Here is a 27,647-nt window from a genome sequence, read left to right as displayed (position 1 = left end):
CCACATCAAACCTGTCCAGGCTGCCTCCATTGTTCCAGCATATTTTTTTTAAAAACCAAGACATCAAGCTGTTCACTCCAGTGGTTTTGGTAGCATCTCTGCCTTAAACCTGTCTTTAAAAAAAGGACAAAATAATCTTTTAAAGCTATAGCAGCAATAAAGAGTTTTCTTTTAAGTGTTATTAGTTATTTGAGAGAGAGAGAGAGAGCAGGTAGAATCAGAGGTAACTGTATTTCAACTGAATAAAGGCAACTATAGAGGCATGAGGTAGAATTGACTGGGAGAGGAGCCTAGCAGGAAAGACAGTGGAAAAGCAATGGCAGGAGTTTCTGGGACTAATTTTGGAGACACAGCAGAGATTCATCCTGAGGTAAACAAAGCATGGTTCAGGGAGGATGAGGCAGCCATGGCTAACCACGGAAGTCAGGGATAGTATAAAAACAAGAGAGAAAGCATGTAAAGTAGCAAAGAACAGTGGGAAACCATAGGATTGAGAAACTTACAAAGGCCAACAGAAATAAATAAGGAGGGAGAAGATTAAATATGATGGTAAACTAGCCAGTAATATAAAGGAAGACTAAGTGTTTCTTTAGCTATATAAAGGGCAAAAATGGACATTGGGCCACTGGAAAATGACACAGGAGAGATAGTAGTGGTGAGCAAAGAAATGGTTGAGTAACTGAATAATGACTTTGTGTCAGTCTTCACAGTGGAAGACACAAATAATATCCCAGAAATTCAAGAGAGTGAGGGGGCAGAGCTGAGCATGGTGGCCATCACCAAGGAGAAGGTGCTAGAAAAACTGAATGGTCTGAAGGTAGATAAATTGCCTGGACCAGCTGGGTTACACCCCAGAGTTCTAAGGGAGATAGCTGAAGAGATACTGGAGGCTGTAGTGGTAATCTTTCAGGAATCACCTAGAATTGGGGAGGGTCCCAGAGGACTGGAAAATCACTAACATGACATCCCTATTTAAAAAAGGAGTAAAGAGATGATGGAAAATTACAGATTAATTAGCCTAATCTCAATTGTGGGTAAAATCCTGGAATCCATTGCGAAGGATGAGGTTTCTGAATACTTAGACGTGTATGGTAAAATAGGGAATGTCAGTATGGTTTCATCAGGGTAGGTCATACCCGAAAAATCTGCTCGAATTCTTTGAGGAAGTAATGAGCAGATTAGACAAAGGAGAACCAATAGATGTTATCTACCTGGACTTCAAAAAGGCCTTTGACAAGGTGCCACACAGGTTGCTACTGAGTAAGATAAGGGCCCATGATGTTAGAGACAAGGTGCTAACATGGATAGAAGCTTCACTGTCTGACAGATAGCGGAGTGTGGGGATAAAAGGGTCTTTCTCAAGATGGCAACCGGTGACAAGTGGTGTTCTGCAAGGCTTCATGTTTTCACATTAATGATCTAGATGAAGGAACTGAGCACGTTCTGACTAGGTGTGCAGACAATACAAAGATAGGTAGAGGGACAGGTAGCATTGAGGAAGCAGGGAGGTTGCAGAAGGATTTGGACAGGTTAAGAGAGTGGGTAAAGAAGTGGCAGATGGAGTATGATGGGAAAGTGTGAGGTCATGCACTTTGGTAGGAAGAATATTTTCAAAATGGGGAGAAAATTCTGAAGTACAAAGAGACTTAAGAATTCCAGTCCAGGATTGTCTTAAGGTAAACTTGCAGGTTGAGTCAGTAGTTAGGAAGGCAAATGTAATGATGGCATTTATTTTGAGAAGACTTGAATATAAGTACTTCTGAAGCTCTGTAAGGCTCTGGTCAGACCACATTTGGAGTATTGTATGCAGTTTTGGGCTCCATATCTCAGGAAAGATGTACTGGCCCTGGGGTGTGTACAGAGGAGATTCACAAGAATGGTCCTAGGAATGAACAGTTTAACATATGAAGCGTGTTTGACGACTCTGAGTGTCTACTCGATAGTGTTTAGAATGATGAGGGGGGACCTATTAGAAACTTGCAGAATACTGAATGGCTTGGACAGAGTGGATGTTGGGAAAATGTTTCCATTGGTGGGAGAGACTCAGACTCTCGAGGGCATAGTCTCAGAGTAAAGGGAAGACCTTTTGAACGGAGGTAAGGAGAAACGTCTATAGCCAGAGAGTGGTGAATCTATGGAATTCACTGCCACAGAAAGCTGTGAAGTCCAGGTCATTGAGTATATTTAAGATTGAGATAGGTTCTTGATTGTGAAGGGGAGCAAGGGTTGCGGGGAGAAAGCAGAAGAATGGGATTGAGAAGCTTATCAGCCATGATCAAGTCTGTTCTGCCATTCAATGGGCTGAATGGCCTAATTTCTGCTCTTATGTCTTATGGTCTTATATAATGCAAGAAGAAGTCTGAAAAAAAACAGGCAGAAGATAATCAGTGAGGGATTTCACTCTCCTCTTCCTCAGTGACTGCTTCCGCCCTTGCTGGACACCTCAAATGACTAGAGGAGGATACTGGTCTCTTAGCAGCATTACCAGTGCCACTGACTGCTGTCAACTACTTGGTACCTTTTTGGATGCTGTGTATATCAGTCTACAATTCCTGCATCCTCTCCATGCTGCAACTTATGGTTATTCATGAGATGCACCACTGTTTCAATGTAGAAGCTTTTTCACTCAAATCTGAGCCATTGTGACGCATGAGCTAATTGAACTCCTCCACCTTCTGTCCGAAATAACTATAACATGTTTTTTTTGCTGTTCATGCTGGTATCTCCTTATCATACAATTATACTCAGCTGAGGAGAACAAAGTCTTTTCTCCCTTCTAATGAGAGGTCTGATCGTTTCTTCCTCTTACGACTCCTGTGCGTTACTGCCCTGATCATTATCCTCTGTCATCATATCGAGATGTGCATGCAGATGTACTGAGCTGGTGGAATGTATGGCAATGCTTCTTCAACACCTTGGTCCTCTGGGTCCATAGTGGGAGAGGAGAGGGTACCCTGGGTTGGATGTAAACACACAGGATGTTGATAGCTAGACACTATAGATGAGAACCACTGAAATGCTGAGGCCATAGTGTTCGACAGACTGTCAGGCAGGGATAAGTGCAGTATACTCACTCATGACCATGCTATTTTTTGTGTTCAGTAGGTTAATCAAGAATGTCTGACTTAGCAGGCATGACTGCCATCAATTCCACTTTCACTCCCCTCTTTTTCTGCCTACTTCATTAGAAATGACATAGCAGAACAACAAAATCTGCCCTACTGTGTAGGCCTTGTCCTGTTATTGAATGCCCCCTTCTCTTGTGTTATGTACTTGGCCAGACCACTCAAAAGGTTCTTAAGCAGGCAGCCCAGACCGTAACTTTGTAATTTGTTTTGATAAGTGTACAGAGTAACTTAACTAGGCTGACTACTAGATTTTAAAACAGACAAAAATTTATTCACAAAATTACATAATGAAACACACACAACAGAGTAAAGAACTATGACAGAACTCAGTCTATCCAAACTAGGTTTAAATATGTTGTTCTGAATATGCACAACAATCCCAATAAGCAAACTCCCTTTAAAAGCCAGTATAAATGGAACACATGCTTACAGGTTGAAGTTGAAGGGCAGAAAGAGAGAGAGAGTTTCCACGCAGCTCGCTGTTGAACTCCCCACCAGTTCAAGACTGAACTAAACTGCTCAGCTCGAGAGCTGACCACTCCCCTTTCATTATGCAGGTCACTTCTAAAACATGACCACTTTGGCCTGACGCCTTATCTGTTTACATATAAACAAAAGGCCTCAATTCTTTTCATCTCTGTACCAAACCAGACTGATCGGAGCCCAGCCTGGTATATTACCTTCTGGGAAAAAAATGTGACACTTGGGAGGACAAATGTTAGATAAGATGCTTCTGTCCTCTTTCCTCTGCTATCTACCCCATACATTAGAAGCTGCTTATTTCAGTAGTTACGGGTCCTCAGTTTTATAGCTCCGAGCCATTCTGAGATGCCAGCAAGAGGCTTGGGTGTACATCCCTCCTCTGTTCAGGAATAGCATGCATCTTGAGGCCTCACAGATGATGCAGCTTTTTGATGGTGTAAGACTGGAGACATTTCTTAAGTTTTGGGTTCACATTCATCCTGGGAGTCATACAGTAGTCTATTCAAGCTCCTCTTGTCTTGCTTTGCCAGTGAGGGTGGCAGTAATCTAAAATTTGGTGTTTTTGGTTTCTGTTGGTGGCCTTCTCTACCTCCACATTCTGAGAAAAGGACACTTCTCCCTCACAGAGTCTAATATTGAATTCAGATTGAATATTGATAAAGTGAGGGGCTGCCCTTGCTCAGGAACTTACAGCTTCCATCAGCCTTGAGTCCAGGTGCAGGCCTGTGAGACTTTGCTTCTGGCTGGTATAGAGGAGATTCATCAGGATGTTGCTCAGGCTGAGAGTTTCTGCTATCTCAAAAGAATGGACAGACTGGGGTTATTTTCCATAGGACAAAGGAGAGTGAGAGAGAGATGTTTAAAATTATGAGGAACTTAAGACACCATCTAGTACAAAGTAGCCCACTTGATTGGCACCACGTCTACAAACATTCAATCCCTTCACCACCAGCACTCAGTAGCAGCAGTGTGTAGTATCTACAAGATGCACTGCAGAAATTCACCAAAGATCCTTAGACAGCACCTTCCAAGCCCACGGCTCCTTCCATCTAGAAGGAGAACACTACTATCTACAAGTTCCCCTCCAAGCCACTCACCACCCTGACTTGGAAATATACTGCCATTCCTTCATAGTTGTGGAGTCAACTTCCTGGAATTCCCTCCCTACTGGCATTTTGAGTCAACCCACAGGAAATGGACGGCAACAATTCAAAAAGGCAGCTCACCACCACCTTTTTAAGGGCAAATAGGGATGGGCTATCAATGCTGGCCAGTCAGCAATGCCAAGGTCCCACAAATGAATAAAAAAAAGAGGCTTCATAAATCTGAAGCACAAAAGGATTTGAGAGTCCTAGTTCAGGATTCTCTTAAGGTTTCAGGCTACGCCTACCAGAGCACATAACCTCACACTTGCTCATGTTGTATTCCATCTGCCATTTCTTTACCCACTCTTCTAGCCTGTCCAAGTCCTTCTTCAGCCTCCCTATTTTCTCGATACTACCTATCCCTGCACCTATCTTTGTATCATCCCTGGAATTAATCTAGTGAGCTTTCTCTGAACTGACTGCAGTGCAATTACATGCTTTCTCAAGGAAGGGGACCAAAAGTCTATGCAGTACTTCAAAGGATAGAGGATACTCCAAATTCAGTGATTGCTGGTGAATAAAATTCTTCAAATGCTAGATAGTAGTATTAATATACTGAAAAGATTAAAAATAGAAAAGTTGTGAAGACAAGCCAGGGAACTATAGACCAGTGAGCCTGATGTCAGTGGTGGGCAAGTTGTTGGAGGGAATCCTGAGGGACAGGATGTACATGTATTTGGAAAGGCAAGGACTGATTAGGGATGGTCAACATGGCTTTGTGCATGGGAAATTTTGTGTCACAAACTTGATTGAGTTTTTTGAAGAAGTAACAAATAGGATTGATGAGGGCAGAGTGATAGATGTGATCTGTATGGACTTCAGTAAGGCGTTCAACAAAGTTCCCCATGGTAGACTGGTTAGCAAGGCTAGATCTCTCGGAATTCAGGGAGAACTCACCATTTGGATACAGAATTGGCTCAAAGGTAGGAGACAGAGGGTGGTGGTGGAGGGTTGTTTTTCAGGGTGGAGACCTGTGACCAGTAAAGTGCCACAAGGATCGGTGCTGGGTCCTCTACTTTTTGTCATTTACATAAATGATTTGGATGTGAGCATAAGAGATACAGTTAGTAAGTTTGCAGATGACACCAAAATTGGAGGTGTAGTGGACAGCGAAGGGGGTTACCTCAGATTACAACAGGATCTGGACCAGATGGTCCAATGGGCTGAGAAGTGGCAGATGGAGTTTAATTCAGATAAATGTGAGGTGTTGCATTTTGGGAAAGCAAATCTTAGCAGGACTTATAAACTTAATGGTAAGGTCCTAGGGAGTGTTGCTAAATAAAGAGACCTAGGAGTGCAGGATCATAGCTCCTTGAAAGTGGAGTCACAGGTAGATAGAATAGTGAAGAAGGTGTTTGGTATGCTTTCCTTTATTGGTCAAAGTATTGAGTACAGTGTCGGGAGGTCATGTTATGGCTGTACAGGACATTGGTTAGGTGTCCTTCCTATTGGAAAGATGTTGTGAAACTTGAAAGGGTTCAGAAAAGAGTTATAAGGATGTTGCCAGGGTTGGAGAATTTGAGCTACAGGGAGAGGCTGAACAGACTGGGGCTGTTTCCCCTGGAGCATCGGAGGCTGTGGGGTGACTTTATAGAGGTTTACAAAATCATGAGCAGCATGGATAGACAAAGTCTTTCCCCTGGGGTCTGGAGTCCAGAACTTTAAGGTTTAAGGTGAGGGGGGAAAGATATAAAAGGGGCAACATTTCACACAGTGGTTGGTATATGTATGGAATGAGCTGCCAGAGGATGTGGTGGAGGCTGGTACAATTGCAACATTTAAGAGGCATTTGGATGGGTATATGAATCGGAAGGGTTTGGATGGATATGGGCTGGGTGCTGGCTGGTGGGACGAGGTTGGGTTGGGATATCTGGCCGGCATAGACAGGTTGGACCGAAGGGCCTGTTTCCATGCTGTACATCTCTATGACTCTGTGACTCTTATGCAAGTGCATATAATAAATCCAATTGTATCATTGGAAGACAAAATTGGCCAGTAATAATGGTGAATGGTGAATCCCAAAAATGTCCAAGGCAAAGTTTATTGATGCTTTGGATGTGGCTCCAAATATTACTGTAAGAATTACCACATAATAATTTGAAACAACATTAACTTTATTCTCTCCCTTCAACTTATTTTAATGAAAATCTAAAAGGTTTTGCTGACCACAAAGGAATTTCAATCCTGTGATGAGCTATTTGTTGTACATTCCATCAATTGGGCAGCGTTAGATAATACATGTGCTTCTGTCAGTTAGCGTATTTTATGTTTTAACAGCTGTGTTGTTTTAAGAATGGGATATATGAATAAACCAAGGTTTAATCATATGACTGGTTGCATGGACAGTTCAAGCACAAGCCTACTGAAATCAAGTTGCATACATATAGCTATTGAGAAGAGCTGTTTGTAGACTGTACTATTGAGTAAACCTATTAAGTTTTTCCAAGTAAACTAAATGCATACTCCTAAATCTGTGTTCATTAGCAGTAACACAAAATACAACATGAGCTTGAAATCCATAGGAATAGGCCTCAAAAATGAACAAAGCTGTGCAAATGTTGTATTTATTCTGGGACTCCCAAAAATTAATTCACTACATGCAGAAAGAGGCCTTGATTTTTGGGGAAGATAAGAAGCCTCAAACTGCAAACAAAAACTAAAACAAGGACAATTTTTTAAAAAACCAGGATGATTGCACTACCTCTGTAAATAGGGCTGTATAGTATCAAGATTGTGATAAAATCTCCTGAACATGAACAGTATTTGTAAAAGAGAGAAAACATCAGAAAGACAACTACTAAATTCATTAGCACGTGGGAGAAAGCTATAGCTATTCTATCTGAATATAGGCAGCTAAAGCAAAGAATAGAGTCATAGAGATGTACACCACTGAAGCAGCCCCTTCAGTCCAAATTGTCATGTTGACCAGATATTCTAACCGTATCGAGTCCCATTTGCCAGCACTATCCCTCCAAACCCCTCCTATTCATATACCCATCCAGATGCCTTTTAAGTGCTGCAGTTGTACCAACTTCCACCACTTCGTCTGGCAGCTCATTCCATACATGTGCCACCCGCTGTGTGAAAATGTTGCCCCTTAGGTCCCTTTTATAGCTTTCCCCTCTCAACCTAAACCTATGCCTTCTAGTTCTGGAATCCCCACCCTAGAGAAAGGACTTTGTCTATTTGTCCTTTCCATGCCTCTCATGATTTTATAAACTTCTATAAGGTCACCCTTCAGCCTCCCACGCTCCAGGAAAAATAGCCCCAGCCTGTTCAGCCTCTCCCTATAGCTCAAATCCTCTAACCCTGACAACATCCTTGTAAATCTTTTCTGAACCTTTCATGTTTCACAATATCCTTCCTGTAGGAAGGAGAGCAGAATTGCACGCAATATTCCAAAAGTGCCTAACCAATGTCCTGTACAGCTGCAACATGACCCCCCAACCCCTGTACTCAATGCTCTGACCAATAAAGGAAAGCATAACAAATGCCTTCTTCACTATCCTATCTACCTGTGACTCTACTTTCAAGGAACTATGAACCTGCACTCAAGGTCTCTTTGCTCAGCAACACTCCCGAGGACCTTACCATTAAGTTTATAAATCCTGCTCTGATTTGCTTTTCCAAAATGTAGCACCTCACATTTATCTGAATTAAACACTAGCTGCCACTCAGCCCATTGGCCCATCTGATCAAGATCCCTCTGTGTTTTGAGGTAACCTTCTTCGCAATCCAGTACATCTCCAATTTTGGTGTCATCTGCAAACTTACTAACAGCACCTCTTATGCTTACATCCAATCATTTATACAAATGATGAAAAATAGTCGTCTCAGCACCAATCCTTGTGGCACTCCACTGGTCACAGGCCACCAGTCTGAAAACAACCCTCCAACCCCACCTTCTATCTTTGAATCAGTTTTGTATCCAAATGGCTTGTTCCCCCTGTATTCCATGAGATCTAACTATGCTAACCAGTCTTCCATGTCGAACGCCTTACTGAAGACCATATAGATCATATCCACTGCTCTGCCCTCATCAATTTTCTTTGTTACTTCTTCAAAAAACTCACTCAAGTTAGTGAGACGTGATTTCCCTTCACAAAGCCATGCTGACTATCCCTAATCAGTCCTTTCCTTTCCAAATACATGTAAATCCTGTCCCTCAGGATTCCCTCCAACAACTTGCCCATCACTGACTTCGGGCTCACTGGCCTATAGTTCCTTGGCATTTCCTTACCACCGTTCTTAAATAGTGGTACCATATTGGCCAACCTCCAGTCTTCAGGTGCCTCACCTGTGACTATTGATGATACAAATATCTCAGCAAGGGACCCAGCAATCACTTCACTAGCTTCCCACAGAGTTCTTGGGCACACCTGATCAGGTCCTGGGGATTTATCCATTTTTACCCCTTTTCAAGACATCCAGCACATCTTCCTCTGTAATATGGACATTTTTCAAGATGTGACCATCTATTTCCCAACATTCTGTGTCTTCCATGTCTTTCTCTTCAGTAAACACTGATGCAAAATACTCATTTAGTATCTCCCCCATCTCCTTCGGCTCTACACAAGGGTGGCTTTGCTGATCTTTGAGGGGCCCTATTCTCTCCCTAGTTACCCTTTTGTCCTTAATGTATTTATAAAAATTCTTTGGATTCTCCTTAACCCTATTTGCCAAAGATATCCCATGTCCCCTTTTTGCTCCCCTGATTTCCCTCTTAAGTATACTCCCACTGCCTTTATACTCTTCCAAAGATTCAGTCACTCACTCCTGTCTATACCTGACATATGCTACCTTCTTTTTCTTAACCAAACTCTCAATTTCTCTAGTCATCCAGCATTTGCTACACCTACCAACTTTTCCTTTCACCCTAACTTTTCCTTTCACACTGTCTCTGGACTCTTGTTACCTCATTTTGGAGGCTTCCCATTTTCTAGCCGTCCTTTTATCTGCAAATATCTGCCCCCAATCAACTTTTGAATGCTCTTGTCACATACCATCAAAATTGGCCTTCCACTAATTTAGAACTTCAAATTTTAGATCCAGTCTATCCTTTCCCATCAAAGTTTTAAAACTAATGGAATTATGGTTTCTGGCCCCAAAGTTCTCCCCCCACTGACACCTCAGTCACCTGCCCTGCCTATTTCCCAAGAGTTGGTCAAGCTTTGCACCTTCTCTAGTAGGCACATCCACACATTGACTCAGAAAATTCTCTTGTACGCACTTATTAAATTCCTCTTCATCTAAGCCCTTAACACAATGACAGTCCCAGTCCATGTTTGAAAAGTTAAAATGCCCTACCATAACTAACTTATTATTCTTGCAGAGAACTGAAATCTCCTTACAAATTTGTTTCTTAATTTCCCACTGACTATTAGGGGGTCTATAATACAATCCAAATAAGGTGATCATTCCTTTCTTATTTCTCAGTTCCATCCAAATAACTTCCCTGGATGTATTCCCAGGAACATCCACCCTCTGTTCAGCAGTAATGCTATCCCTTAACAAAAATGCCATTCCCCCTAATCTCCTTTCTATTATTCCTATACAATTTGTATGCTGGAACATTAGCTGCCATCCCTGAGCCATGTTTCTGTAATTGCTATGATATCCGGGTCCCATGTTCCCAACCATGCCCTGAGTTCATCTGCCTTCCCTGTTAGGCCTCTTGCAATGAAATAAATGCAGTTTAATTTCTCAGTCCTGCTTTGTTCTCTGCTTTGTCCCTGTCTGCCCTGACTGTTTGACTGACTCCCTTTCCCAACTGTACTGGTCTTCAGATTGATCTCTTTCCTCACTGTCTCCCTGAGTTTGAATCTTCCTGAGCAGTTCTAGCAAATCTCCCTGCCAGCATATTAGTCCCCTTCCAATTCAGGTGCAATCTGCCCTTCTGGTACAGGTCACTTCTACTCCAGAAGAGATTCCAATGATCTAAAAATGTGAATCCTTCTCCCATACACCAGCTCCTCAGCCATGCATTCGTTTGCTCTATCCTCTTATTCCTACCCTCACTAGTGCATAGCACTGGGAGTAATTCAGATGTTACTACTCTCAAGGTCCTCCTTTTTAAATTCCTGCCTTAGTCTCTATATTCTCCCTTCAGAATCTCATCCTTTTCCCTTCCTATTTCGATGGTTCCTCTCCCCCTTGTGAACATTCTGCACTTTCTTTGAGATATCCTTCATCCTGGCAACAGGGAAGCAACACACCATTCCGATTTTTCACTGCTGGCCACAGAAACATCTCCTAACACAATTGATCTTTTGGCACCTGTTGTACCCCTCCTTGCATTCGATCCCACCTCGATACCAGAAGCTTGGGTGTTCATGCTAGATTCCCCTGAGAATCCATCATCCCCTACATCTTCCAAAACAGCATTCTTGTTTGAAATAGGGATAGCCACAAGATTCCTGCACTACCTGCCTACCTCTCTGCCCTTTCCTGGAGCTAACCCATCTATGTGACTGTATCTGAGACTTTTCTCCCTTTGTATAATTACCATCCACCACATTCCCTTGCTCTTGTAAATTTTTCATTGCTTCTAACTGTCGCTTTAACCGATCCATTTGATCTGATAAGATTCAAATGCTTTCTTTTTTAGATTTAGTTGTTCCAGAAACAGATAATCAGTGAAAAGAAAGTTAGTCATTGGAAGTGAGACTTGAATCTTACAGGGATCTGAGCGGTGTGGGCTGTAATGTGATTTGTAGTAGAATCAAATAAGTCCAACAAGACCTATCTTAAAGTTGGGAACATCTCACTGTATCTTTTATGCTTTTGCCTTTTTTATTTTGTTTTGTTTTTTATTGGTTTGTAGGATGTGGGTATCTCGCTGGCCAATAATTATTGCCTGTTCATGGTTGCCCTTGAGAAGGTGGTGATGAGCTGCCTTCTTGAACACCTGCAGACCACATACTGTTGCCTCCCACTCCTACTTGTACCTTGTCGATCATGGACAGGTTTTGGGGACTCAGGCAGAGAGTTGCTTACCACAGTATTCATAGAATCCCTACAGCATGGAAGCAGTCTGTTTGGCCTATTGTGTCCACATTGCTCCTTGGAACAGCATCCCACCCACACCAACGCCCTTACTGTCTCCGGGTATACTGCATTTCCCAAGACTAATCCATCTAGCCCACACATCCCTGGATACTATGGGCAATTTAGCATTGCTAATCCACCTAACCTGCACATGCTTGGACTGTGGGAGCAAACTGGAGCACCTAACGTAAACTCACGCAGTCGCCCGTAGCCTCTGACCGACTCTTGTGGCCTTTGTGTTTATGTGATAAGTCCAGTTGAGTTTCTGGTCAATAGTAATCCCCAGGATGTTGTAATTGGGGGTTCAGCGATGGCAATACCATTCGACTTCAGGGTGGTGATTAGATTGTTTCTTATTGGTGATGACCATAGTTTGTCATTTTTGTTGTATGAATGTTACCCAACACTAGTGGCAGAGTGAGTTTCTCACTAGTAAGCAGTAAATTCCCAATTAAGACCTTATTAATGCTACAACTCACCTCATTAGCATTTAATTTCCTAGCTTACCAAATGAGCATAACAGGCTAGATGTTGACAATATAGTCAGTGTGAAAGACAGAGCAGCTACCTGCTGCTTTGGCTCGCTTTCGCTTATGTCTGTTTTTCTCAGCATACAAAAGCATGTATTGAGGGCATGAACCACCCACACCCCTCGTCCACAGGTGGTGGCATTCCCTCATGTTGATTGAAACACCTCTCCTACCTACTTGCAGGCAGTCAAAGGGCTATAGGTACAGCTCGTTCTGCTATAATTCAACAATGAGAACACAGAAACTTACAGCACAGAACAGGCCCTTTCGCCCACGATGTTGTGCCAAGATTTAATCCTAATGTAATATATAGTAACAACCTACTCACCCCTCAACTCACTGCTATCCATGTGCATGTCCAGCAGTTGCTTAAATGTCCCTAATGACTCTGCTTCCACCACCACCGCTGGTGACGCTTTCCATGCATTCACAACACTCTGTAAAAAAAAAACCTGCGTCTGATGTCTCCTTTATACCTTCCTCCTAATGTCTTCAAACTATGACTTCTCGTACCAGTCAATCCTGCTCTGGGGAAAAGTCTCTGGCTATTGACTCTGTCTATTCCTCTCATTAGTTTGTACACCTCTATCAGGTCTCCTCTCTTCCTCCTTCTCTCCAGAGAGAAAAGTCCGAGCCTATTCAACCTTTCTTCATAAGGCAAGCCCTCTGCCTCTGTATTATTCCTATAGTAGGGCGACCAGAACTGGACAAAATATTCCAAGTGTGGCCTTACCAGGGACTTGTGGAGCTGCAGAAAAACCTCACAGCTCTTAAACTCTATCCCCCTGTTGATGAAAGCCAAAACACGATATGCTTTCTGAACAACCCTATCCACTTGGGTGGCAACTTTGAGGGATCTATGTACCTGCCACACACAGATCCCTCTGTTCCTCCATACTGCCAAGAATCCTGTCCTTAATCCTATATTCAGCATTTGAGTTCGACCTTCCAAAATGTATCACTTTGCATTTATCCAGGTTGAACTCCATCTCCCATTTCTCAGCCCAGCTCTGCATTCTGCCTATGTCGCGCAGCAGCCTGCAGTAGCCCTCTATACTATCGACGACTCCTCCAACCTTTGTGTCGTCTGCAAATTGATGAGCCCACCCCTCAACCTCCTCATCCTCCTCAATTCTGAATCCAGATAACCAGATCTCCCTGTATCCCATACTTCCTGGCTTTATGAATGAGCCTACCATGGGGAACCCTATCAAATGCCTTGCTGAAATCCATATACACCACATCTACTGCTCGACTGTCGTCGACCTGTCTTGACACCTCCTCAAAGAACTCAGTAAGATTTTGTGAGGCATGACTTGCCCCTCACAAAGCCATGCTGACTGCCTTTAATCACACAATGCTTTGCCAAATAGTCATAAATCCTATCCCTCAGAATTCTCTCCAAAACATTGCTGACCACAGACGCGAGACTGACTGGTCTGTAATTGCCAGTGATTTCCCTATTACCCTTCTTGAAAAGAAGAACAACATTCGCCTCCTTCCAATCCTCCGGTACGACTCCTGTGGAGAGTGAGCAGGCAAATATCCTTGCCAGCGGCTTAGCAACCTCCTTTCTCGCTTCCTGGAGTATCCTAGGATAAATCTGGTCTGGTCCTGGGGACTTATCAATCTTAATGTTTTCCAAAATGTCTAGCACATCAACTTCATCAATCTTGATCTGGTCAAGACTCTATCCCAGCTCCTCTAAGTTTTCATTAATAACAAGTTCCCTTTCCTTGGTGAAAACTGAAGCAAAAAACTCATTTAGGTCTTCTCCTATCTGCTCAGACTGCATGCCCAAGTAGCCTCCGCTATCCCTGATCAGCCCTACCTTCTCCCTGATCATTCTCTTATTCCTCACGTATGAGTAAAACCCCTTTGTGTTCTCCCTAATCCTTCTTGCCAAGCCTTTTTTGTGCGCCCTCCTGGCTCTCCTCAGTCCATTTCTGAGCTCCTTTCTAGCAAGCCTGTAATCCTCTAAAGCTGTGCTAGATCCTTGCTACCTCCACCTTACGTACGCTGCCTTCTTCCTTTTGATGAGAAGTTCCTCTGTTCTTGTCATCCAAGGTTCCTTAATCTTACCTCTTCTTACCGGTCTCAGAGGAACAAATTTGTGCATCACTCGCAACAACTGCTCCTGAAATAGTCTCCACATGTCTGCTGTGCCCTTTCTGTGGAACAATTGCTCCCAGTCTATACTTCCCAACTCCTATCTGATAGCGTCATAATTTCCTTTTCTCCAATTGAATATCTTCCCTCGATAATTGCTCCTTTCACTTTCCAAGGCTATGCTAAATGTGAGGCAGTTGTGATCACTGTCACAAAAGTGCTCTCCCAACGCGAGATCTGACCATTGTATTCCTCTGCTACCTCTCCCAATGGGAGATCACTGTAGAAATCATGCTGACGATGATTGTGCTGTAGAAAACCTGCTATAACTGTTCAGAAAGTTCACGTTATGCAAATAATGTCCACAATTCATCTATTGCATTACAGCCAATTTGCACTGATGAAACATATTATATAAGAACTACCTGTAGTTAATGAGGCACATTTGTCAAAGTACAACAGGAAATTTCACTAGGTCTTGTGCTGTGAATTCCTCCAATAAACCTTGACACAACTTGCACTTAAGGGAAAAAATAGTGAGATTCAGCCTAATGAATTGAAAAGAGTCAAAACATCAGAGCTATCTTGTGGGTGGCACAGTGGTTAGAATTGCTGCCTCACAGTGCTATAGACCTGGGTTCAATTCCCACCTCAGGCGACTGAATGTATGGAGTTTGCACGTTCTCCCTGTGTCTGTGTGGGTTTCCTCTGGGCGCTCTGGTTTCAGAGCACACTAGCTTTCGAGTGGCGGATCGAAAACTAGTGCTTCCAATTAAACCTGTTGGACTATAACCTGGTGTGTGATTTTTAACTTTGTATACCCCAGTCCACCACTGGCATCTCCAAATCATTTTTAGAATTCATTATCAACAATTGATGTATTACAGACAACAGAGATAGGAATCATTTGATAGTTTGTCGTTAGGTGCTGTGACAAGGGTTAAGACTGATTTGTCAGAGCACCTATTAAAGCTTTCCAAAATGACTAATTGGCAATAAGTGCCAGAAAACAATAGCTACAAGCACTTGAAAACCCCAAGGCTTTTTATGGGTATATTGAGAATAAGAGGATTACCAGGGAATTTTACCTCCAATAGTACTGACACAGTAGACAGGGAACACAAAGCAAGCAGGCTGTGTGAGAAGTAGAGACTGCTCCCCTCACCAGAAAGTTTTCCTGCATTCTAAAATCTCCACAAATGCAGTGCTGTCAAAGGACACCTTTACACTGGACACTGCCAGAAACACATTCACAGCAAAATATATGGGAGTGATGATTCAGAGATGAAAAACCTTTGAACAGAAAGCAAACAGGCTTTTCACATTGTGAACTTGACATGTTATGTGAATAAAGTCAAACAGGTAAAAGCTTTTGTCGCTGTTGACAACATATGCCTAAAATAAATAAGCCTGCTCTACAGTAGTCATAGACTTAGAGAGATGTACAACATAAAGGCCCCTTTGGATCATTCTGTCTGTGCCAATCAAAAATGGCCACCTAACAAGTTACAACTGATGGAATTTTCTTAATCTACCACTCTAGTCTATTAAAAGCCTCCAGCATCACTGCCTGATGTTCTCTTGCCTGGTTGAGTTATAAGGCATATCATCTGCATAGGGTGCAGTAGAAGACTGGACTCCAGCTGTCCTCTGAGTACTAGAGATGTCGGGTGTTGATTCATCTGCCAAGTGTGAATACATATTAGTGATGTGCTTACAAAACACTGATCCCTGAGCTTACTATAGATAGTAAGCTAACTGAGGTGAATGAATCTGTGCTGGTTGAGAGTGCAGGTAAATACTTATGTGCCAGAGACACCGTCCTGCAAGATGGGGCTTGTTTTACATTTTAAGCTTCACCCTCTTCTCATACAGTCATCGAACTCTTATGGATCTACAGAGAAAAAAGCCTTTCGGCCCATCATGTCTGCTGCAAACACTACCACCTAACCATTCTAATCACATTTTCTGGTACTTGGCCCATAGTTTTGTATACCTTGGCATTGCATGTGCACGAGTAAATACTTCTTAAATGTTGTTGTGTGAGTTTCAGATTCCCACCACCATCTTGGTGACAAAACTTATCCTTGTGTCTCCTCTAAACCTTCTGGACCTTACTTTAAATATTTGCCCCGGTCATTGATCCCTTTCCATCAAGTGAAAACTTTTCTTCCTGCCTACCCTATCTATGCACTTCATAATTTTGTGCATCTCAACCAGGTCCTCTCATTCTCCTCTAAGGAAGACAACCTCAAACTGTCCAATCTCTCTTCATACTTGAAACCGTCCAGCTGAGGCAACATCCTGTTAAATCTCCGCATTCCCTCCAGTGCCATCACATTTCTCTAACAAAGATAATGTAGCAGAGTTTCACATGATACTCTAACTGTGGCCCAGACAGCGTCTTGCAGAGCTCCAGCATAACATCATAGAATTCCTTACAATGTGGAGACAGGCCACCTGGCCTCAACAAGTCCACACCAACTGCCGAAGAGCAACCCACCCAAACTCACTTCCCCTACCCTACCACTGTATATTTTACCCCTGACTAATGCACCTAACCTACACATCCCTGAACATTATGGGCAATTTAGTCAGTGGGAGGAAATCGGAGCACCAGAGGAAACCCATGCAGACACTGGGAGAATGTGCAAACACAGACAGTCATCCGAGGCTGGAATTGAACCTGGGTCTCTGGTGCTATGCGGCAGCAGTGCTAACCACTGAACCACCATGCTGCCTTTCTGCACAAATACTCTAAGTCTCAACTAATAAAGGCAACTATAACATTTGCTGCCTTAACCACTTAATCCATCTGTCCTGATATCTTAAGGATGTCCACACCAAGATCCCTGTGATCCTGAGTGCTTCCTAAGGTCGTACTGTTCATCCTGCCTTGTCTGCCTTGCCCAAGGTCATCATAGGTTTATAGACTCATAGAGACGTACCACATGGAAACAGACCCTTCCATCCAACTCGTCCATGACCAGATATCCTAAATTAATCTAGTTCCATTTGCCAGCACTTGGCCCATATTCCTCTAAACCTTTCCTATTCATATACCTATCCAGATGCCTTTTAAATGTTGTAATTGTACCTGCATGCACCACTTCCTCTGGCAACTCATTCCATGCATACAGCACCCTCTGAGTGAAAAAGTTGACACTTAGGTCCCTTTTAAGTCTTTCCCCTCTCACTCTATGCCTGTGTCCTCTAGTTCTGGACTCCCCCACCCCAGGGAAAAGACCTTTTTTATTTACCCTCTCCATGCTCCTCATGACTTTAAAAACTTTTATAAGGTCACCCCTCATCCTCTGACACTTCAGGGAAAACAGCCCCAGCCTATTCCCTGTAGCTCAAACTGTCTAATCTTGGCAACATCCTTGTAAATCTTCTCTGAACTCTTTCAAAATTTCCAACATCCTTCCTGTAGCAGGGAGACCAGAATTGCACACAGTATTCCAAAGTGGCCTAACCAATGTCCTGAACAACTGCAACATGACCTCCCAACTCCTATACTCAATGATCTGACCAATAGAGAAAAGCATACCAAATGCTGCCTTCATTATCCTTTCTAACTGTGACTCCACTTTCGAGGAACAATGAACTTGCACTCCAAAGTGTCTTTGTTCAACAACACTCACCAAGACCTTACCATTTAGTGTATAAATCCTGCCCTGACATGCCTTTCCAAAATGTGCACCTCACTTTTAACTAAATTAAATACTAATGTCCATTCCTCAGCCTTTTGGCCCATCTGATCAAGATTTCATTGTACTCTGAGGTAACCTTCACTGTCCACTGTACCTCTAACTTTGATGCCATCTACAAACTTACTAACTATATCCTCCTATGTTCACATTCAAATCATTTACATAAATGATGAAAAGCAGTGGACCCAGCAACGATTCTTGTGTCACACCACTGGTCGTGGCCTCCAGTCTGAAAAGCAACCCTCCACTACCATCTTTTGTCTTCTACCTTTGAGCCAGTTCTATACCCAAGTGACTAGTCTCCTTCTATTCCATGTGATCTAACCTTGCTAATCAGTCTACCATGAGGGACCCTGTTAAATGCCTTAACTGAAGTCCATATAGATCATGTCTACCACTCTGCCCTCGTCAATCCTCTTTGTTACTTCTTCAAAACCACAATCAATTAGTGGGACATGATTTCCCATGTACAAAGCTACGTTAACTTTTACATAGCTATAAACCCTGTCCCTCAGGTTTCCCTCCAACAACTTGCCCACCATGGATGTCAGGTTCACCGGTCTATACTTCCTGGCTTTCTCTTACCACCTTTCTTAAATAGTGGCACCATGTTAACCAACCTTCAGTCTTCTAGCACCTTACCTGTGACTTACCGATGATCCAAATATCTTAGCCTGGGGCCCAGAAATCACTTCTCTAGCATCCCCCAGCGTTCTAAGATAAACCTGATTAGATCCTGGAGGTTTATCCATCTTTATGCATTTTAAGACCAGCCCCACACCTCTGTAATATGGATATTTTTCACCTCACATGCATCTGAAGTGGACCATAGCACTATTACTGGTGTGCACAGGTCTTAACATTGTGACCATTCATGAGATCAACAAAATACCAGTGGATATATTAAGTCTCCTCTAATTGCATCCCATTTCAGGGCTAACAGTAATAGTACACAGATTATATTTCACAGAGCAGTCTAAAGTGTTTGTGCACCTTAGACGATGTCATCCTATCAATCAATCCTGCCAGAAAGAGTTGTGTACAAATATAAGTGAAGCTCAAGAATGATTTGGGTATGTGGAACATAATGGCATAATCTATCATGTTTATAATGCAGAATGGTGAAATTCTATCATGTGCATGCTAAAGAAAAATCAAAGCATATTTCACCCAAGACATTCAAATCATTTCCTAAAAAGGTATCCATGCAAAATTCCAACATTCAAGGAACTGCACCATAAATTCACAGGAGCTAAATTCTTCTCCAAGCTGAACAACAAACACACTTATCAGTTGGTAAATTTGACAAGTGAATCTCAGGAAATTGCTATTTTCAGAACACCAATTGGAAGATGTTGCTTCAGGAGACTACCTTTCAGTCTGTCTGTCAGTCAGGATTTGTTCCAACGGCAAATGGGCAGAACTACGGAAAATGTTCTTGAATGTGAATATATTGCTGCTAATATATTGGGGACTCTGTGTGATGCTTGCACCCTGTGTGAATGACTTGTCTTTGACAACAACAAATGCAAGGTAAATGTAGCTTAGACCAGCTTTTTTGTTTCTGTACTAAGCAAATTTGAAGGTGTAAGACATATGCCTAACCCTCAAGACAAAGAAGACTTACAGCAATGCCTCAGACTTTTCAACTTCTTAGCATCATATGTAGAAACCTTTCCAGAAAAGTATTGTTGTTGAGAGAGCTCATAAGGAAAGATGTATGGCAGGAGGACATTCAACACCAATTTGAATCATCCAAATGAATATGATCAGCAGAAACTTGTATCGTACAGTATTATGACCCAAGATAAAAGGCGATCCTGTTAATCAATGCATCTCCGAAACAGCTAGCAGTGTGCATGATGCATAATGGCAAATCAGTTGCATTTGGGTCCAGATATGTTTTGGAAGCAAAATCCGACTGTTCTGACATAGTGTGTGAATATCTGTTCGGCAAACAATTTACTGATCACAAACCACTGGGAATTATTTGAAGCATATCACTGATAAATGTATCAATTAGACTACAATGACACCTTGTAAAAGTATAGGATCTGACTTTGACTGCTACAAAGTGGGTGGCATGGTGGCTCAGTGGTTAGCACGGCTGCCTCACAGCACCAGGGTCCCAGGTTCGATTCTAACCTCGGGTGACTGTCTGTGTGGAGTTTGCACATTCTCCCCGTGTCTGCGTGGGTTTCCTCCGGGTGCTCCTGTTTCGTCCCACAGTCCAAAGATCTGCAGTCAGAGGGAATGGGTCTGGGTGGGTTACTCTTTGGAGGGTCGTTGTGGACTTGTTGGGCCGAAGGGCCTGTTTCCACATTGTAAGGGATCTAATCTAATCTGAAACCTGGTACCAAAACTTCAGTTCTGAGGAAGGGTCATCGGACCAGAAACGTTAATTTTGATTTCTCTTTCCAGATGTTGCCTGACATGCTAAACTTTTCCAGCAACGTCTGTTCATGTACCAAAAAATGTACACTTCAGTGTCTGGGCCTACTGTCATCAGCAGGGGATGTGTTTGTAAGGCAAGCTAGGACAATCCTGCCAGCTGTTACCTGTCTTAAATTCTCAGATATAGGAGAAACAACCCTGAAAACAAGGAAGAATGAAGAAGGTGCATGACCAAAATAGTGCTGTGAAACTGTCTATACTTAATGTAGGACAATTCGAGTCTTACACAGAAAACATGGTTGCCTGCAGAGGTGTTCAAAGTATACAGTAAGCTTAGATTCTACAACAACAAATCAACATGGAGGTAAAACGGAAGCTAATTCAGGCAACAGTAAAGCTTTCTGATTGTACGCAAAACACAAACAACAATAATGAAGGTGTGGAATAGCATCGGGATAAAATCAACATGCTAGCAGCGAACGAGATTCCAACACTTCTACAAGCTGAGAACACTGACGTGAAATTAAAATCTTTAAAGAGTTATGCATATCACAAGATTTGCATATTATACAGACATTTAGGCTCTTAATATTTTCAATTCTTAATTCTATGGAAATAGTTTTGCAACTACAAGAACCTATCTATATTTTAACTCCGTATATGGAATTTTGCCTTGTAAAGCAAGGGGACTGCATGTTATTGCGTTAAGTGCTCTGTTTCTTTTGGAACTGAAAATACGAATGAGCCAAGGACGGGAATGTAACCAGATGATTAACTGCCACGTGCAATCCAAATAAAATCATGCACAGTTATCAGTAACTGTACATTCTCTTAAATAAACCTATTACATCCTTTTCAAATTGACAGCATCTACACTGCTTAATCTGTGTTACTCACCAATGACACAAAAAAAGAAACAACAGTATGTGGAATAGGTTGATTAAAAATTTTCTCTTGATTTCATTAGATCATAAGACAAAGGAGCAGAAATTTGGCCATTCAGCCCATCGAGTCTGTTCTGCCACTCGATCACAGCTGATAAGTTTTTCAATACTATTTTCCTGCTTTCTCCCTGTAACCTTTGATCGCCTGAGCAATCAAGAACTTATCTATCTCTTTTTTAAAAAATTATACTCAATGACCTGGCCTCCACAGCCTTCTGTGGCAATGAATTCCACAGATTCACCACTCTCTGGCTAAAGAAGTTTCTCCTTATTTCTGTTCTGATAGGTCTTCCCTCTACTCTAAGCTGTGCTTCAGATCCTTGTCTATCCTGCCAATGGAAACATCCCAACATCCCCTTTGTCTAAGCATTCCGTATTCTGAAAGTTTCAGTTAGATTTCCCCCCACCCCCCATCCTTCTAAGTGCCATCATATAGTCGCAGAGTCCTTAAATGTTCCTCATATGTTAAGCCTTTCATTCATGGGATCATTTTTGTTAACATCCTGTGGACCCACTGCAGGACCAATACACCTTTCCTGAGGTATGTAGCCCTAAACTGCTCACAATACTCTAAAAGTGGTCTGACCAGAGCCTTTTAAAGCCTCAGAAATACATCCCTCCTTTTATATTCTACTCCTTTTGTGATGAATGACAACATTACATTTGCCTTCCTAACTACTGAATCAACCTGCAAGTTTACCTTAAGATAAACCTGGATCAAGATATCCAAGTCACTTTGCACTTCAGATTTCTAAATTTTCTTCCCACTTAGAAAATAGTCTATGCCTCTATTCTTCTTATCAAAGCACATTACGTCATACTTTCTCACATTGTATTTCATCTACTACTTCTTTGCCCATTCTTCTAACCTGTCCAAATTTTTCTGCAGCCTCCCTGCCGCCTAAATACTACCTCCATCTATCTTTGTATCGTCTGGAAACTTAGACAGAATGCCCTCAGTTCCTTCATCCAAATCATTCACCTATAAAGTGAAAGGTTGTGATTCCAGCACTGATCCTCGTGGAACACCATTAGTTACCAGGTTCCATCCTGAGAAAGACACCTTTATCCCCACTCTCTGCTTTCTGCCAGACAGCCAATCTTCTATCCATGCTAGTGCCTGACCTCTAACACCGTGGGCTATTACCTTACTCAGCAGCTCTGGGTGTGGCATCTTATCAAAGGCCTTCTGGAAATCAAGATAGATAACATCCTTTGGCTCTCCTTGGTGTAACTTGTTCATTACCTCATCAAAGAATTCCATCAGATTTGTCTGGCAACCATGCCGACTTTGCTCTATTTTACCATGCACTTCCAAGTATTCAGAAATCTCATCCTTCACAATGGACTCAAATCTTACCAATGACTGAGGTCAGGATAATCTGTCTGTAATTTCCTATCTTTTGCCTTGCTCCCTTCTTAAACAGGGGAGTTACATTAGCGATTTTCTGCTCCTCTAGGACCCTACCTGACATCAATGATACCTGAAAGATCACTACTAAAGCCTCCACTATCTCTTCAGCTATCTCGTTCAGAACTCTAGGCTACACCATCTGGTCCAGGTGATTTATCCACGTTCAGACCTTTCAGTTTTTTTAGCACCTTCTCCTTGGTGTTCGCCACTATACTCACCTCTGATCCTGATCCTCTTGAATTTTTGGGACATTACTCCTGTCTTCCACTGTGAAGACTGATGCAAAGTACTTATTCAGTTCCTCAGCCATTTCTTTGATCCCCATTACTACTACTCCAGCATTATTTTCCAGTAGCCCAATGTCCACTTTTACTTCTCTCTTGCACTTGATATATCTAAAGAAACTCTTACAATCTTTCCTAATATTACTGGATAACTTACCCTCATATTTAATCCTTTTCCTCCTTGTTTCTTCTCTGTTGTCCTCTATCGAACATAGAACATTACAGTGCAGTATAGGCCCTTCAGCCCTCGATGTTGTGCTGACCTGTCATACCAATCTGAAGCCCATCTAACCTTCACTATTCCATGTACATCCAAATGCTTCTCCAATGATGACTTAAATGTACTTAAAGTTGGCGAATCTACTACCATTGCAGGTAAAGCATTCCATACCCTTACTACTCTCTGAGTAAAGAAACTACCTCTGACATCTGTCCTACACCTATCAACCCTCAATTTAAAGCTATGTCCCCTTGTGCTCACCATCACCATACTTGGAAAAAGGCTCTCCCTGTCCACCCTGTCTAACCTTCTGATTATCTTGTATGTCTCTATTAAGTCACCTCTCAACCTTCTCTCTAACGAAAACAGCCTCAAGTCCCTCAGCCTTTCATCGTAAGACCTTCCCTCCATACCAGGCAACATCCTAGTAAATCTCCTCTGCACCCTTTCCAAAGCTTCCACATCCTCCTTATAATGTGGTGACCAGAATTGTATACAATACTCCAAGTGAGGCCGCACGAGTTTTGTACAGCTGTAGCATAACCTCATGGTTCCAGAACTCGATCCCTCTATTAATAAAAACTAAAACACTGTATGCCTTCTTAACAACCCTGTCAACCTGGGTGGCAACTTTCAAGGATCTGTGTACCTGGACACTGAGATCTCTCTGCTCATCTATGCTCTGCTCATCTGCTCATCTAAGAATCTTACCATTAGCCCAGCACTTTGCATTCCGGTTACTCCGACCAAAGTGAATCACCTCACACTTGTCCGCATTAAACTCAATTTGCCACCTCTCAGCCCAGCTCTGCAGCTTATCTATGTCTCTCTGTAACCTACAACATCTTCGTCACTATCCACAACTCCCCCGACTTTAGTGTTGTCTGCAAATTTACTAACCCACCCTTCTTACGCCCTCGTCCAGGTCGTTTATAAAAGAGTGGACCAAACAACGACCCTTGCAGTACACCCCTATTAACTGGACTCCAGGATGAACATTTCCCATCAAACACCACCTTCTGTCTTCTTTCAGCAAGCCAATTACTGATCCAAACTGTTATATCTCCCACAATGCCATTCCTCCGCATTTTGTACAATAGCCTACTGTGGGGAACCTTATCGAATGCCTTGCTGAAATCCATATACATCACATCAACTAGTTTACTCTCATCTACCTGTTTGGTCACCTTCTCAAAGAACTCAATAAGGTTTGCGAGGCACGACCTACCCTTTTCAAAACCGAAATAACTATCCCTAATCAAATTATTCTTTTCTAGATGATTATAAATCCTATCTCATAACCTTTTCCAACACTTTACCAACAACTGAAGTAAGGCTCACTGGTCTATGATTACCAGGATTGTCTCTACTTCCCTTCTTGAACAGGGGAACCACATTTGCTATCCTCCAGTCTTCTGGCACTATTCCTGTAGACAATGACGATTTAAATATCAATGCCAAAGGCTCGACCCTCCCTGGCTTCCTAGAGGATCCTAGGATAAATCCCATCCGGCCCAGGGGACCTATCTATTTTCACACTCTGCAAATTTCTAATACCTCTACTTCTTGAACCTCAATCATACCTAGTCTAGTGGCCTGTATCTCAGTAATCTCCTGGACAACATTGTCATTTTCTAGAATGAATACTGTCGAAAAATATTCATTTAGTGCTTCCCCTATCTCCTCTGACTCCACACACAACCCTAATCTTACTCTTGTCATTCTTTTATTCCTTAAATAACTATAGGAAGCCTTAGGGTTTACCCTGATCCTATCCATCAACACCTTCTCATGTCTCCTCCTGGCTCTTCTGAGCTCTGTCTTTAGGTCTTTCCTGGCTACCTTGTAACCCTCAAGCGCCCTAACTGAGCCTTCACATCTCATCCTAACATAAGCCTTCTTCTTCCTCTTGACCAGAGATTCCACTTCCTTCGTAAACCACAGCTCCTGCGCTCAACACTTCCTCCCTACCTGACAGGTACATACTTATCTAGGACAGACAGTAGCTTTTCCTTGAATAAGCTCCACATTTCCAATGTGCCTATCCTCTGCAGTTTCCTTGCCCATCCTATGCTTCCTAAATCTTGCCTAACTGCATTGTAATTGCCTTTCCCCCAGCTGTAACTCTTGCCCAGTGGTATACACCTAAGCGATTCTATTACTAAAGTAAACATAACAGAATTGTGATCACTATCACCAAAGTGCTTACCTACTTCCAAGTCTAACACCTGGCTGGGCTCAGTACTCAGTCCCAAATCTAATGTGGCTTCACCCCATGTTGGCCTGTCTACATACTGTTTCAGGAAGCCCTCCTGCACACACTGGACAAAAACTGTCCCATCTATAGTACTCACACTATCGTGTTCCCAGTCAATATTTGGAAAGTTGAAGTCCCCTATGACAACTGTCTCCCTCACTCCTATCGAGAATCATCTTTGCTATCCTTTCCTCTACATCTCTGGAACTATTTAGACGCCTATAGAAAATTCCCAACATGGTGGCCTCTCCTTTCCTGTTTCTAACTTCAGCCCATACTACCTCATTTGATGAGTCCCCAAACATCCCTTCTGCGACTGTAATACTGTCCTTGACCAACAATGCCACACCTCCCCCTCTTTTACCATCTTCTCTGTTCTTTCTGAAACATCTAAATCCTGAAACCTGCAACAACCATTCCTGTCCCTGCTCTAACCATGTCTCCAAAATTGCCACAACATCGAAGTCCCAGTCAATTAGGCTTCTCAGTCCTCTGGCTTTCCACTGTCCTTCACCACATTATATGCTTTCTCATTTGCTTTTATGCTGTCCCTGACTTTCCTGGTCAGCCATGGTTGCCTCATCCTCCCTGTACCATGCTTCTTTTTCCTTGGGATGAAATTTTGCCGTCTGTCTCCCAGAAGCCCCTGCCATTGCTGTTCCACTGTCTTTCTTGCCAGGCTCCTCTTCCAGTCAATTCTGGTCCTCTTCTCCCTCTTGCCTCTGTAGTGACATTTATTCACCTGTAATACCGTTACATCTGGTTCCACTTTCTCCCTCTCACATTGCAGAGTAAATTCTATCATATTATTATCACTGCCTCCTAAGGGTTCCTTCACCTAAAGCTTCCTTACCAAGTCTGCCTCATTGCACAACAATAAATCCTGTATTGCCTGTTCCCTAGTGGGGCCCGCCACAAGCTGCTCCAAATGGCCATCGCCTAGACATTCCACAAATTGCTTGTTTTGCGATTCATTACCAACCTGGCTTTCTCAGTCCACCTACATATTGAAATTCCCCATGATCACTGTAACTTTGCCTTTCTTACATACCTTTTCTATATCATGGTGTATCTTATGCCCCAAATCCTGACTACTGTTTGGAGGTCTATAGATAACTCCCATTATGGTTTTCTTACCTTTGCGTTTCCTCAACTCTACCCACATAGATTCGACATCATCTGAGCCTACTTTTTTTATTGCTATTGATTTAATTTCATTTTTCACTAGCATGGCAACTCCACCCCCTCTGCCCACCTACAGAGCAACCTCAATTATCTGAAGTAGATGGGTGGGCAGTTTTTCAATCAGAGAATTGATTATTTGGATAATTGATTTGACCTTAAACAAGGAAGCCATACTGCACATAATTGCATTAAAAAGTATGTTTACAGAGTTTTTATTTCATTCAATCGCTAGAATTTGTACACACACTGGACATCACTTAAAAATTCATGAGATTTTACAAATCAAATCACTTTTTGTGTACCTGTACAGTAAATAAAATTAATTGAGGTGGAGGTCAGTTATTTTCAAAGAAAATATCTAGCCGCTGTTGCTTGAGGTGCTGCTGCCTCCTTTTCTTCGTGAATGATAACATTTGGTGAAGATTCATCAACTTAATGGCATCAACTTTGTCTTGTGCCTTGTACCACTCCATGAAAAGTTGCAAACTCTCAATAGCTTCGTTAACAGGGACTGGAAGAGGTGTCAGTATCAGATTTCCCTTACCATCCATGGTGTCTGTACTTTCCCACTGTTCTTCTGTGACTGCGTTGACTATCTGATCATCACTGACTGTCTCTGTCTCTGTTCCAGTGTTGTTGTCACAGTTCACCTAAGCATCAATCTCAGTCTCTACAAATTTGTAGTCTCCTAATCCCAGCTGTCTGCAGTTTTTGATGATGTCAGTAGTTTGCCTTTGTACTGGACGGGTGTCATCTTCATTAGCATGGTTATCAACACAGAAGCCATTGTGCCA

At 42.5% G+C, this 27,647-nt stretch overlaps 1 protein-coding gene across 1 annotated transcript in view; it reads left to right on the top strand.

Annotated features, from left to right (window-relative positions):
- The window catches only part of fndc1 (fibronectin type III domain containing 1), a 364,919-nt gene that overhangs the window by 97,113 nt on the left and 240,159 nt on the right, over positions 1–27,647 (top strand). The gene's annotated exons all lie outside the window — the stretch shown is intronic.

The sequence above is a fragment of the Hemiscyllium ocellatum genome, chromosome 10 (assembly GCF_020745735.1).
Source record: "Hemiscyllium ocellatum isolate sHemOce1 chromosome 10, sHemOce1.pat.X.cur, whole genome shotgun sequence".
NCBI lineage: Eukaryota > Metazoa > Chordata > Chondrichthyes > Orectolobiformes > Hemiscylliidae > Hemiscyllium > Hemiscyllium ocellatum.
This window is presented reverse-complemented; position numbering and strand designations above follow the sequence as displayed.